Source organism: Melospiza melodia, chromosome 3 (assembly GCF_035770615.1).
Source record: "Melospiza melodia melodia isolate bMelMel2 chromosome 3, bMelMel2.pri, whole genome shotgun sequence".
NCBI classification, from domain to species: Eukaryota; Metazoa; Chordata; class Aves; order Passeriformes; family Passerellidae; genus Melospiza; species Melospiza melodia.
This window is the reverse complement of record NC_086196.1, coordinates 22,697,527-22,712,753: the sequence shown is the minus strand read 5'-3', so window position 1 is coordinate 22,712,753 and position 15,227 is coordinate 22,697,527. Positions and strand designations below refer to the sequence as shown.

Genomic DNA, 15,227 nt, shown 5'->3' with positions numbered 1-15,227 from the left:
ACTATTTAGTGGCTTCTACACTAGATAACTAAACTGCCTTTATTATGTTCCTGTGGTGAGAAAGCACATGAAACTTTCAGCTCACAAGCATCTAAAAAGGCAGTTGAAAGTGGAGATATTTTGTCATTTGTTTCTTGCACATGTTTATAGTACTCAGTCTGTCCTAATGCATGAGGGCAGTTATCCCCACGTACTGGAAAACATTGTTTTCTTCAGTGAGGGTCCTTCCTGAAGGCTTGAGAACTTTTCTCTCCTTTTCTAGATCTCCAGACTTCTTCTAATTCATATCCCCTCACACATGAGGGCACTGTAGGTCCATTATTCCTTTATAACTGACTGCCACCTCTTGGTGGAGGTTTGAACCAAAACTGGGTGTCTCTTGGAATTTTTTTTGAGTTTTCTATTTATCTTTCATTTCAGAGAAAAATGTTTGCATCTAGAAGTTCCCATTAAGGGAAAAGAAGAACAGTTCTTTGAAATATCAATGGGTGTATAAAACTTCATAGAACAGTTTGGCACCTAGAAAGAAAATAATTGGTCTCTAGTGGATTTGCAAGTTGCTTTCAAAATCCAAGTGCAGTGAGATGTGAGTAACCTGCACTACTGCAGCTTAGTGGCTGGAACAGGGCTACAGAACCAGCAGGACAGTCTGGAGGAAGAGCAAAATAGTTTCAACAAGTATTGTACACTGGGTTGAGTTTAATAGAGGCTGAAGTTGAAATTCTTCTTGAAGAGAACTGTGTATTCTTGTTGCTATTTAAATTTTCCCATGACAAGCTTTTTCATTTGACTGTATTATGCAGGAACTAGATCATTAGCATTAAAAGAACCTGAAGTTCTTCCAAGTTTATATTCAGCCAAATGAAGTAAGCCTCAAGCAAACATGCAACTAAATGACATAATAGCATATATTAAATGTGCAGAGGCTTTTTTATTTCCCCATCTCCTAATTATATCAAACAATAGGAGATGAAATACATGTCTCTTTAGTGACACTATGCTTCTACTCTGTTTAATAGACCTTTTTTCAAACATAGATGTGTGTGCAGTTGAATCTTGTGCAGAGTGGATGGCCGTGGGCATTGTGAAATGCCAGAGGTTTCATGAACAGTACCATGAAAGTCTGCACTCTGAAGAGCCCCTGAGTGAACTTAAAAGATATATGCTAACATTTCCCTTCAAACTCAGGCTTTCTGATTTGAGGGTAACTTCCCCTGATTGCATGTGAACTAAATTACCGTTAACTTTGGAGTGGCTCATCTATAAAAACTTACTTGTCTGACTTGCTATGTAAAACACATCAAATGGGGAGCATGCTGTCAGTTGCTGCGACTGAAGTGACAAGATTTAACTCACAAAATGGTGGTAAATTGATTGTTTGAAGTTGTGTGAAGTTATTATGATAGCAGCTCTTATTAATGTTTACTTTTCCTGCCTCGTTAAAGCATGCCTGCATGCTAAAACATATATTCCAGCATCTTCAAAACTTCTTAAAGGATTTTGGACAGGAAGGAAATGTAGCAAATGCCAAACATCAAGTGGTGCTGTAGATAATTATTGGTTTTATCTATTGGCAGTAGATTAAAGAAGGTGGCTGATGATGGCCAGTTCTTCCCTGTTTTCCCACAAGACTGGGCTAATAGTTTTCTCCCCACCTTCCCCAAGTGACATGAATGAGTTATACGATACCTGGGGTGACTGTTTAGTGACCTCCTAGTTGTAAAAGCTTTTATGAACATCAGAAGCCTAGAGTTATAAATATGGAACTTCAAAATAGTCTGGGGTTTTTTTTGTTTGGTTCGTAGTTGTTTCTGGAATAGCTAGCATAAAACCAAAGGCTGGCCCATTGTCCGGTTAGCAGACTTCCTTTTTGGCGATTCCTTCCCTCTTCTGTGAAGTTTTAATCTTCAAAATATCAAATAGAGAAACAAGCAACAAACCAAAGGAAAACAAAACCCCCATAATTTTTCTTTTTAACTTTAAGTTATCAATGTCCTTTAAAAGATGGAGTCAGCCCTTCTGTTGTAGATCATTATACTTTGGGTGTGGAACCAGGGAAAATAGCAGTTTGTGCCAAATGGAAGCTGGTAAGGCTTTGCTTGTGTAATGGTCTGCTTGATTTCTCCCTGCTGGAAATCTGGGAATATCCCCAGCCTAAGTGGTGGACATTTATTAATTTAATCTATCCCACAGTGACTTGCTTCTTTTGGACCCTTTATGCATTACTAGACCCAGCTGGTTTGGAAAGGGGTGGTTAATAGAGGTGTTAGTGAGTGTAGTTAGATCTGTACTTGGACCAGAGTCCAGGAATAGCATTGAGCACCTACAATTTACATTGTCCAAGTTTTTGAGTTTTACTTATTACCTTTTGGAGGAACCACTCTATAAGGTGAAGGGGAAAACAAGTGCTGAACTCTGGCATTAGGTTTTTATGGAATGAGGACATAGTCCAAGCTCAAATACAACCATTTCTTCTAGTGATTAATTTTCATCCTCCTTGGAGTAGAAGAATTTGAGATGGGGGCATCAGCAGATGCCAGTCTAGCTGGTTGCACCTCTGGCTCAAGATACCAGCCTGTTGGAGGACAGAGGCTTTTGTACTTACTGCTTCAGGTGAGTTTGGAGCCAGGCAGAGCTTTGTGCAGCAGTGCTGGGAGCAGTGCTCAGGGCAGAGCAGGGGTTGTAAAGGGTGCTGCTTGCTTGCTTCTCTGGAGACGGAGCTGAAACAGGAGAGGAAGTCTAGTTACCGCTTCTGGAGTGGGGAAGAGAGAGGTACAGGTTGATGAGGGAGAGCAGCACAGTAGCTTGTGAAGTTAGGAATAATTTTCTGGCGCTCATTCAGTGTTATCTCCCCTTCACTACTCTGGGGAAGGAAAATTCTGTGATCTATGAAGGGTGTGAGAACATGCATCTTTGAGAATATTTTCAAGGCAAGCAGTATTTTTCAGTAAGAGCTTTGTGTGAGTGTTTACATGGGGCAGTAGAGAGAGGTATTAGGAGAAAGCGTAGCTAATAGTAAAACAATAAATATTGCTTTGGAATTTATGCACCTCTGGCTACTTGTTTAGTGTTCTTGTCCTTGAAAAGTGCCCTGTGAAATATAAAGATTTCTGTAGAAAAAAAAACTTTTTGCCTGTTTTAACCTTTTAATAGTCTGATTTTCAAATGTTAGGGAGATAAAAGTTCATTCAGCATTAGATTGTTGAATCATAACCCTAATGCCTGTTTTGTGCCAACTGCCAAGTATAATCATGCTATTGGAATGAAGTGCCTATATCCTGCTAAGGCACAAGAATACTTGGCAGTTAGCAGCCAGTCACTTCACTAAGCTTTACAGCCAGGGATTGTAAGGAAAGAGCGGAACTTGCAAATATTACACTGGCAGAATTTAAAATGAAAGCAACATGAATGGTAAAATCCATTCGATAAATGTCTTTAGTCCCAGGCTAATAAAGATTTTGACTCTAGTGTTTTTGTGCAAATTCTCTATGTTCATGTTAATTAAATGTGCAGGGTATTATTGTTGCAGCTATTTTTTACATTTACTCTGCACTATCAAACTCATCAATATTTTCCCTATTAATTTTCTTTGAGGTAGACCATCTCTGGTCTCTGAATTTCAGATTCCATTTTCTGTCTCAGCTGTCTGGGCATAGATCATATTTGTCTCTGATGACTTGATGGCTACCTTAGTCAGTGCATCCTAAACTGAACTCCTTTCAGCTTTTCCCTTCCCTGTTCTGTCATCGTCATCTCATTGCTCTTGCTTCCTGTGTCACATGATGCCAAATTTCATGTTGCATCATGAAATCAAAACTTTGTTTTTAAAGATCTGTTCACTTCCACTAGTGCTTACTACATGAAGGTATTGATTTCTGTACTGACTGTACGGCCAGGATCTGCCCAAGTTTGTGTGCCCATCAGGCACATACCTTGCTGGGACTGTATCAATAGCAGCCCTTCCAGACTGCACATTCTTGCATCATGCAGCAGCGGGGCTGCAGGGACGCGTCCCGCTGACGCACGGGAGCATACCAGAAGAAAGGACTGCTGAGGCAGGACAAGGGGGTGGGGAGGTGAGGAAATAAAGCAAACAAAGTTCACCTGCTTGAAATCCCAAATGAAAGAAAAACTGTCAGCCTGAGGGAGCTCACAATTTAGTGTTCCAGCTCCTTGACAGAGTGTGATAATTTAGGATTATCTGCATAAATCTAAGATACTGCTGAAAGCAGGTAAGTGAAGTAGAATCTTTTTGCTTTATTCGGGGTTTTGTTTTGTTAGTTTGACCTTTTTTTTCATGCTGGTTGTGCAGAGACTTTTTGCACAATTTTTCCAGTCCTTACTGGTGACCCAAAAGAAAGCACCTTGGTAGCATGGCTTAACCATATATTGTGCTACCATTAGAATAATGTTCAAAATGTCTACTTTAGGTCTGTCTGAAGACAGAAAATTATAATTCCTTTCCTGAAATTCTCCTTAAAGGTGCTAAGTGTCTCTAATAGCCTTAAAACTTTTTAAAACATTAAAATCTTCTTTAAAATGAAACTTATGAAATAATAGAAACTATACAGACAGTTCTCAAATAATTTTGATTTCTTCCTAAGAGATTAACACTGGGATTGTGCTTATTTTGTTGTTCGGTCATTGTATTTGCAAAGTTATACATTGAATGTATAAACATGTCAGGTTTAAATTCTGCTAATCAAAAGATACTGTAGTTAGCCTTTAAGATCAAATCTTAACTTCTGAAGTCTTTGCCAACTTGGTGTTGCATTCATATTCATGTGTCCTGCTGTTGAAAGGCACTTTCAACAAGTTGTCTTATTGCAAGGAGGGAACAGAAATATAATCGAGACTTTGATCTCTCAAGAACTTGGCACATGAGTGTTCTCTCTGACTGCTTACTAAGAAATCCTCCTCTGGCATTTCTCCCCAAAATGTACCTTCTCCCGCTTCAGCAATATTGAAATGGGTTTAACAGTTCTAGGAATGGCCTGAGAGATGAGTGCTATTCCTGGCCTTGCCACTCTCTGGTTTGCTGTGTGATCTTGGACAAGTTAGAGCCCCATTTCAGTTTGCTTATCTGTAAAATGAAATAATGCTCATGGAACTTCACAGCAGTTTTGAGTTATGGGAAAAGCTGATAGGATGTATTTATAGAAGTATATTTAGTTGAAGCTGAAATATTTTCTGCTAACTTTTATATACCATTGTAGTTTAGAAAACTCCTATAGCATGACATATTAATGTGAAGAAAATTATCCATAGATAGAATATGGTGGAAACTATCTAAGAGATGGTGTAATTTCTTGTGAGACTTTGAAAAGGCAACCTATAGTACTGCCATCTGCAATTTCATTTTATTGCCATTTCACTTCACTTTTCGTTTTCTTTAATTCAGAAGTGGCTAAACATATTCAAACTTTCAAAGAAACTGAATTTAAGGTGGGAGAGAGAAACAGTAATAGAAAAACAACGATGTTATAGTCTAGCACATGTAGATGCATGTGCTAGCATTCTCCTTCCTTAGACTCTGAAAACATTTCAGTTTGGGGGTAGGGTAGATATTCTTATCAAGGCACTGAAGTTTGTTTTGCTGGCATTTGAAATGTAGCTAGCTTTGAGAGGTGAGGAAGCTGTTTAGCAGAACACAGCAGTGCTGCACAGTATGTCAGGAGACAAAGAACAACACAAAGTGAAAGCAGCATTTGGCCACCCTGGAATCTGACCAGTCAAGAATTGGTGTTTATAACCAAAGGGAAAAAAACCCACCCAAACCCATGGCTTGTCTCAGTATGTACTGGTCTTTTTGGCTTAAAATCAGTAATGGGCTTTATTGAAAGCATTCCTATAAAATGGTGACCTTTGGAGCCAGGCTGGATTGGCATACCTTACATTAGTACAACCTCAGCACAGTTACAAGATAAGTAAGACTTACAGGTTAGGCTTTTGTATATGCAAGTTGCATATTTTAATAATCATACTCTGTTTGCATATTACTTCTTCTGCCATCTTACAAGCTGTATTGCAAAGTGGAGCTAGGCAGGAGGACAGAAGGTGGAGAACATCATCTTCAAACCAGCTATGGCTGCAAAGCAGACGTTGTAAAAGCTGTAAAATTGAGGTATGATTATGCCATATCTTTTCTGAAAGGCAGATACAAAATTATAGTAAATTTCTGCAGCTGTTTGCAGAAGTTGCAGTGTTCAGTTTGAGAAAGGTTTGTCCTCCCCAGGTCATGTTTTCACTTACAGAAATGTTTTCTCTTATGAAATTCACATGTACTTAATGTAGGGTGCCAGGGTGATCACTGCAGCTGTTTAAAATAGAAAAGCAGATGGAACAAATGCGAAGATTTACCGCACAGCTTGATCTCTTCCCCTGAAGCAGCCATTCATCAGCAGCACGGCCGAGACAAACTGCAAAACGAGTTTCCCTTCATGGCTGTGATTGGGCTCTGAGAGGTGGCAGAGCTGCACAACAGCCTCGGGATTGGCTGGGCGGGAACACACCTCTGGAGTCTGTTTATTTCCCAAAAATAAGATACAATCTTTTACATTTTGCCTAGAGATCTTTTATCTTGCATTTAATATCTAAATAAGCCAGAACAAACACAGTTAACCTCTTTGGAACAAATGTAGTACTTTAGATGGGTGGAATGAATTCAAGTTTTTGGGGTTTTATTTGGTGGTGGTTTTTTTGTTTTTTCCTCATTTTCACCTGAGAAAATTGTGCCTGTGCGAGTTGTCTAGATCTGTTATTTGCATTTTTTGGGTTGCTATATATCATATTCAAGAACTTCCTTGCATCTTAGCTAGAGCTGAAAGGTGTTTTCACATTTTATAATGTATTGACCTCAGCTTATACTAAAGGCAGTTGTTCTTCTAAAGCTGTTTTTATGTCTGCTCAGTAAAATGCTTACAATTGCTGTACTGTCTTTCATTATTTTTGTAAATATCAAGTTGCTATTTCTGATCATGTTTTAGTGAGTTTCTTTTTTTATTATGTTAATGAATTTAAATATATCTGCAATTTTCTTGGCATTTCTTTTTTTTTAAGTTAAGGACTTAAACTGTTTTGATGCCCTATGTAAAATAACTCCAGACTGCAACTGAATGAGTGATTTGATCATCTGCAGTGAATGTTCCAGCTGAGTAAGTATCTGGCATAACTGAATACATCAGAACTCATTAACCTACTTCCTCTCTCTCTCAAAAAAAAGGTAGAAAATTTTATGGAAAACACATATGACTTTTGTTGTGGTTCACATGGGATGCATACGGAAGCAGAGGGTTGTGATAGGCTAGTTTGTGAAGCAGGAACTTGTGGTTGTTATCGAGTAGCAAGGATTTGGGCCAGCACCAAACAGGAATATTGACTGTAGGAGTAATTGCCTTCAGAGAAGGCAAAGATACAGAGGAGAATGAGAATGGAAGTATATGAGACAGAAAATTAAAGGCAAGAGAGACTGACTACCAGAAAGCTCTTAAAACCCAAGTTCAGTTTTTCCCCTTCTCCCTGAATAATTGGAATCGCTTCTGTTATATTTAAATATGGATAAAGGCAGTAGTCAGTAATATTTAAATTGCCAATCAGCTTTTGAAAATGTATTTATTTTCATGATCTATACAGAATTAACTGTTGAGATTTTTAAAAGACCAGCTGTGATACCTTATTGGTGTTGCTGAATTTAAATTAAACATTCCCTTCTTAAATCTTTGCAGCCTCAGTGATGGTTTTATAAGCTTTCACATTACCCTATTAAAATTCCTTGCTCTTTGGAGCAAAGTGAGGAGGAAATAACACATGCACTTATGGAGGAATTACCAGCAAAAGATACTTTCAATTTACTAATACACAAATCTTTTTAATTGTTTGTTTAAAATCTTAACCCAGGAAAGTGACAGAGAAAAGCCTTCCTCAGAAACTTTTAAAAAATTATGGAATTCCACAGCTGCAAATGGAGGAGTGGTATGGTAATGGTATATTGTTGACTTCTAGGGTTTTTTTGTTAGTTATCAGCTAGATAACAAGCAAAAGTAACATTTCCTCTAAGGAAAACTTTCTTCCTGTTGGATAAGAATGGGAGAGCTAGCAGCCTCATTCCTTTTATGCTCACTTTCTAGCTGCTAATTTGAATATTTTCAAATTAGGGTAATTAAGGGAGCTGTGTGAAGGAGGGAATCTTGTTCAGTGCTGCAGAGACTTCTGAAGACTTGCTTTGAGAAAGGCTTTCTCTGGCTGCTTCCCTTTTGTACGCTGTAGGAAGTCCTGAAAATAACCTTTTATATCTGTGCCTTAGGGCTGATACAACAATTTAGGGTTTCTTTGGCTTACCAGCATTGTTTGCATATCCTGAGACTTAGTGAGACTGAAGGATGAACCTGTGCTTTCAGGTCTAAATTTGAAAGGGAGTTTCATCATTATATTATTGGAGTCTTGTATATTGCTTATGAAAATGTTGAACTGTGCTCTTCCCTTTACATAAATGTTGTTTCTGTTTAGTCCTGTTTGTGGAAAAAGAAGATGCATCTTTCCCTTTCTCCATAGGCATAAAAGAGCTAGTGAAGCAATTTTTAGAGTTCTTCTTTTGTTATCTTAATTGACAGTCTCTTAACCTCCTTAAAATATTTGCTGATACTAAGTTGGTTGGTAAAATGGGAAGCTGGTAGCAGAGAGCTTCAAAAAGTGTGATTGGATAGCAGATGACATTTCTGACTGACAACTGCAAGATATGCATGTAAGGGGAAGCAAATTCCCATTTTACAGGCTGTGCTCTATATGCTTGCTATTCAGAAAACAATGGAATTACAATAGAGCTGTCCATTCACATTAGAAAATTGTAATTCCTATTAGAGAATGGGAACAGTGCTCTTTCCACCTTATATGAAAGAATAAAAGGCTTTCAATATCTTTGTTGGGTGGTAGTTTGCAAGCAAAATGAAATCACTTCTTTTTTTATTATTTTTCTTAAATAAGGCACAGCTAACCTTTGAAACCTTGTTTCTGTAGCCAGTATGTCTCCTGGTAGCCTATGCTGGTTCAGACAACTGCACAGAAACTGGGAGAGGTTTGTGGAAGGATGTTAAAACGTGCTGCCCAGCTCTGGCTCTCTCTGAGTGGCAGGTTGCTGGAGGCAGGCAGGGAGTGCCTTAACAAGGCAAGGGGGCTGTGAGACATCTGCCTTACCCTGTTTTCTGGGCCTCTGGTACTGGTTGCTGTTGTTGTTAGCACTAACCAAGGGGGATGACTGTGCCTTTGTCCCAAAAATAAGAGTATCCCTCCCTCAAAAACACAGGGACCCATGCTGTTGGGAGAGGATTGCACTTGCAAGTAGAAAGAAGAAGGCCAAGTGTCAAAGATGTAAATGAGGAGGCAGAGAGTGAAGCACCTGTTCCACAGGCTGAAGGTGTCCCAAGGAGGGTTATTAGTGGCTGCTTTTTCTTAGTCTTCTGCTTAACATACATGAAATGAGAAGTGGGCAACAAAAAGCAAAGCCCAGAGTGGCTGGGATACCTGTGGCTGCTCAGGAGAACTGTTTCCCTCAATGTTTTGAGTCCTCCTCATGTGTGGAGGATTATAAATAAAAAGAGGAAGGGTGAAGTAAAAAATGTCAAAATTATATTTTAAAGAATTGCTAGGAGATTTGGCTTCTGTTTGCCTCTCCAACTCAAAAGTCTAGACCAGTATTTATCTGCATAGGTGATTATGTGACTCAAATAACATTTTACAATTCTTGGACAAATCAGTAAAGTAAGAAGTTACTTCTAGCAGTTTAGAAACAGTGGGTGATAGATATCTAGAGATACTGAAAGGAAAGAGTTTAGTGTTGGTGTGTTTATTGTTTATTCAGAGAGCCTGTCACCTCACAGTGACCTAAACTGTCACATCTCTGGTTTTAACAACTAAACTTTGTAATTTTGTTCTTTTCAATTTGTAGAGTAGTCCTGGATTTTGTCAGATCACCAGTTCTTTCCAATGCTTAAAAGAAGTACAAGGCTTAGCTTTGTTAAAGGCGTCCTTAGATGGCAAAAGACTCAAACCAAGACTGTGATTGAAAATGTAGTGGGGACTTTGGAAGCATACAGTTATTTATTTTGAAGGTGAGTGTTCCTAGATTATGAATTAAATGCCCATGGGGAAACAAGTATGTTCAAGGACATTCCCAACTGTTCTTTTCCACTGTAAGTGTAAAAAGAACACATTGAGCTCGCTGCTTCTAATTAAAAAAAAATAATCAAAAGTTAAAAGAAAATATTACATGTAGTATTCCTCTTCCTGAAAAAAGGGTTGGAGAGAAATATGGATTCCTATTAACTAAATTTCATGATACTTTGCATATTGCTGTAAAGCACCGATGTGCTGGTAATGGCAAAAGAGGATCCTGCAGAAAACATAACTAAAAATCTGTGTTGAAATGGTTTAAGATCATTGTGTGAGTCAAGTCAATATGGAATTAACTGTTGGCATGAGATTTGCAGTTCCAGTTGCTCGTACACCACTCCAACAATAACAAAAAATTCCTGAGAAATACACTTTGGAGTTTGCTCATGTATGTTAGTTGCCAGGATATCAGAAATTATTTAGATTTATTTTACTGTAGTTTAAGAAAATTCTTTTAGGTCTTTTTTTTTAATGTAGATCAATATGATAAATGGTGGGGTGGTTTGGTGTTGAAGCTGCTGAATCTGCAATTGGGAAAATTCAGTTCTTCAGTCTGATCTGCTGATCCATTTCTGGCTCCTAGCAACTCCCAAAACAGTGAGACTTACAGAAATAGTCTGTAAGCTTTTGTTTACTGCCCTCAGGCTCTTCAGCCTGTAGGATTCACGATTTGTTTTATTTTTCATTTAAGATTCTTGCATTTACAGTTTTGTATAACCTGGACAACACATATATGACTAAAATGTGTGGTGAATTGACAACTTTGGCTATTGCAGCATCTCATCATACTTACTTTATTAAATACAATGGAGATGGCCTATTGGGTAACACTGCACACAGGCAAAACCAAGTAAATGTTTAACAATAGCTACAGTGGCTTGTAGGAATGTGTTTGTGTTGCTTTTAAATGGCCTTCTTCCTAGTCTGCTTTATAACAAGTGTGTGTGTAAAAAAAAAATATATATATATATATATGAGGTCTTGCTCTTGGCTTGTCTTTGCATTGTTCTTACTGTTTTTGTGTATGTTAATCTTGGAAAAACTAGCATGGAGAATACTGAGAATAAAATGAAATAAATTTCTCTTTTAAAACAAAGGAAACAAGCTTTTGCTAGTGGTGTGTCTTGTTATCACCTCAGGTTAGTGAAGGGGAAAGATGGAATGATAGAAAAGACACAAGGCAACCTCATTGAGGGGAGCACCAATCTATTGTTCAGTGAAACTGAAAAGGAAGTTGGGATTGAGGTGGTAAACTAACTCAACACAAGAACAGCAGATGGGGGAAGGCAAGTGCAGATGTTTGGCTTGGGAAATGGAAAAGCTTAGAGAAGAACTGATTAGTTCCTTGTGCTGAGAGGATGCAGGAGTTTACAAATAATAAAGATAAATATAAGAGGAAAAATTTCAAAATCCCCCTGTGTGCAAGTTTCTTCTTCTAAATATTAAAGGAAAAGTGAAGTTTTTTTTCAAAAAAAAAATTGGATTTCTTTCAGATGATAAAGGTCAAAATTTTATTATTGAATGCTGGAAATGTTTAACTTCAATTATGCTCGCTTGTCCAGGATCTATCGTGCAGCTCAGGGAATAGGCAGAGCACAAACATTTAATGAATTCTGGAATTTACTTGTATGTTTCCTGGAGGAAGTGGGAACATCTCTCTTGTGTTGGCAAAAAAAAAAAAAGTCATCTTTAGTGACTTCAGACTTACAGTGAACTTTGTACCGATTTCAAAACTCTCACAAAGTAATAGCTCCATCAGCTGGTGCTAATTGTTCCTCACAATGGAAAATGTTAATCTAGAAATGGAGGTTAAAGTGTTCATTTGTTCAGACTAGGTTTTGGAACAGCATGTGCACACCTCTGAGAAAGTGAGACCTGACAAAAGAAATGTGTTTTAATGGCATGGTGCAGAGTGTTTGTACATGTGTGCATAGGAATGGTTTGTGTGCATATGCAGCTGGTAGTAATCTCTGGTGTTACATGCCAATTGTTCATAATACAGTGGACTGTCTAACTGGGGGCAATGAGCAGGGGGCAGTAATTCCTGAATACATCAGCAGTCTGTGCAATGCTCTGACTCAACAGGGATTAACAGTGCTTGCTTTGGTAGGAGAATCTTCAGCATTAGAAATCTGTCTTGGTGCCTATTAGAAATGCATTCCCTTTACTGTGGGGCATTGCACTTCTGCGATATCCTTTTTATCTTGTGTTTCTTGTTAAAATAAATTATAAGCCTGCTGTGATAAATGGCTGAGCAGGAAACACCTTGGTACCCTCAGTGCTTTAAAATAAGAGGTGAAAGAATTCTTTGCCAAAAGGAAGCTGATAAATAATTGCCTTCCACGCAGAGGGATTGGATTCAGTTATACCATTCTGCTTCAAGTGGAAACTAAGACAAAAACATATAAACAGTTTTTTTCAATCATTGTAAAGGCTCCAGATATTATAGCTTAAACCCCCTCCTCTCTGTCTTTACTTCTGCAGACAGGTGTATGTAACCTCTCTGTATTGAACAACTGAAGGAAAAGAATGAAATGCCACAAAGTAAATATATGTAAGAGTGACTGATCTAATGCTTGAGGTATTAAATCAGAGCTGGATAAGACACTGAATATGGTTTGGTTTGGGAGGGAGAAGTGCATGGGTCAATAGTTTTGGTTTGTTGGTTTATAGATCAAATAGATTATGGAAATCATCCTATATCAAGATGAGTTTCAGTATTTTTGCTTATTTTCAGAGTTTTCAATATTTCTTTTTTTCTGTCTCATAATGCTACTACTCAGAAACATTTCTGTCAGTCTAAAATTTCCACACTGTAAACTATTCTCCATTGTATCCACAGCTATAAACTGCAGCAATAGAAGTGCTTTTGTCTTGTCATTACTATGACTTAATTTGAGAGTTTTATAGCTATACCCTACCCATATATCTTTCTAAACTAATGTTGGTTTGCATTACTGAGACATTACCTTGTGCAAAACCTGCATAGATATGCCCTGACATTTCCTTGGAAAGGATTGTTATGACCTTTTCTTTGGGAGAGTCTAATTTTTGTTTTGAAGCAGATCTTTTGATATTTGACAGGAGCACTTGAACTACACAAGAGGAATTTTCTTTTTTTCCCATGGCTACCACTCAGATTTGTCAAGCCTATAAGTGTAAAAAGAAGTATTTACCTTTGTGCAGTTACAAGCCTCTAAAAACTTTGCAGCAGTTGCAGGCATTGCTTAGGAGTTGGAGGAAGCTGTCAGATCAGTAGCGAGAGTGGAGGTGTAAGGGTAAAACTGGGCTCTATCTTCAAATCTGCAGTCTGGTCGTGTAGACGTGGTAGATTTTCCCTTTCCTTGGAGTTGTGAGGTGGGGGGGAAATATTACAGTTAGCCCATGGAAATTACTGTTACAGTTCACTGAAATTTCTGAACTGTAACAGTCTGGTAAGTGTAAAGAAACTTCTGCTTGTGGGTAAGGTTATCCCTGTACTCTGGGGCACCAGCAGCATTATGCCACAGTGCCAAAGTTTGCAGGCTTGAAGCTTAGTGGGAGTTTATGCAAGTGCTGTTTGTGTTCAAAATCATTCGTGCAACCTGAATTCTTCCTCTGAGTGTTGACATTCTTTTTAATTGCATAGACAATGCAATCCTCACCACAGTCACTGTCCAGTTAAATTCTGAGAATATAAACTCAAATTTCAGTCAAAGACAAATTTACCCCTTTCCCGTGTCCAACTTCATATCATCTGAGCTTTTTGATACAGGATATTCTGTGAATCAGGGACTACCAAGAGTTGAAAAAGGGAAGTTCCTGTGTTTGCACACATTGTCTCAGATCTCTGGTGGAGCTCTGTTTCATTGTTGTAGTCTATTTATGCTTTCCTCCACGTTCTGGAAGTGCTGAAACTGCAGAAAGCAAGAGTGTGGTTCTGAACAACTGCACAGCAAGTTCTATTTTAATCACTTTCATCAACTTTATCCTACAGTGAAAGCTCTGTACTGTATCTCTTCATCATGGGGGGAGGAAGGGAAATTTAATTTGTAGTTAAGCTCTATTCTAATTTCTGATTTACATATGGAAATCATAAAATAAAGATGTTAAACATTTCCTAGGACTTTCAGAGCCTTATGAATCAATAAATGGTTGAATGAATAGTTTTGTACCAGCAATTAAAACACAAACCTATTAGTACTGTTTCTTTGCCCATGGATTCAGGGCATGGAAAAAAAGATAATGTTAGTTTGCTTCCCAGAATAACAGCATCACATCATGAATTTGATGCTAAGTAGAAAATTCAAACCTGATTCTGGAGGACTGAGTATTTAATCTCCCTGGAATTTTTCTACTGGCTGGTTAAGGTAGTTTCACTAAGAAACAATTATACACTGTTGATATTGGTAAAAAATAAACCTATACCCTGTGCGTTTTGCCAAGTTTGGAGTTGTTTTTCCTAGGTAGTTGCATGTGTTCTTAGCTTTCATGTGGAAATTGAAAAGTATTGACCAAAACAGACAACTCCTGGCTTCCTTGTTCAGCTGACAGATGCTTTCTTTTAATATATGTACAGCCTAGCTCAGTAAGGAGGTACTGCTACTAATGTGTCCCCTGGTAATAAATAAGAAAGAATGTCAGGTTTCATTTCTGGCTTAAAACCAAACAAAAATGTTTACAACATTTAATTGGAGCTCAATAAATATGAACTAATGTTAAATATCTACATTAAATGCAGTTCTTGAAAATAGAGAGTGCTTCTGTTTTAATGTAATGGGCTGTACCGTCATTTAGGCTTTTGCTTTAGTGGTGCTGTGTTGTTCTTCTGCACAGGAAGTACTGTTTATAAGACATATGAAGTTTAATTCTAGTGTTATGGACATTTAAAATAATATTTTAGATGTTTTGATAATCTTAGAAGTTTTAAAATATCATAATATTAAGTGGCCAGATGTTAAAGCAACTATAAAGTACCCAACATTGCAAAGAGGAGCCAAACCTACCTTACAATACTGAAAAAAAATACCCCATCTCCTAAACAAACACTTTGTCTCAGTACACTTTGTGGAGCATTTTATCTC

The 15,227-nt window shown here is 37.9% G+C and overlaps 1 protein-coding gene across 1 annotated transcript in view; it reads left to right on the top strand.

Annotated features, from left to right (window-relative positions):
* The window catches only part of SESN1 (sestrin 1), a 77,549-nt gene that overhangs the window by 19,162 nt on the left and 43,160 nt on the right, over window positions 1-15,227 (top strand). The window lies entirely within an intron of this gene.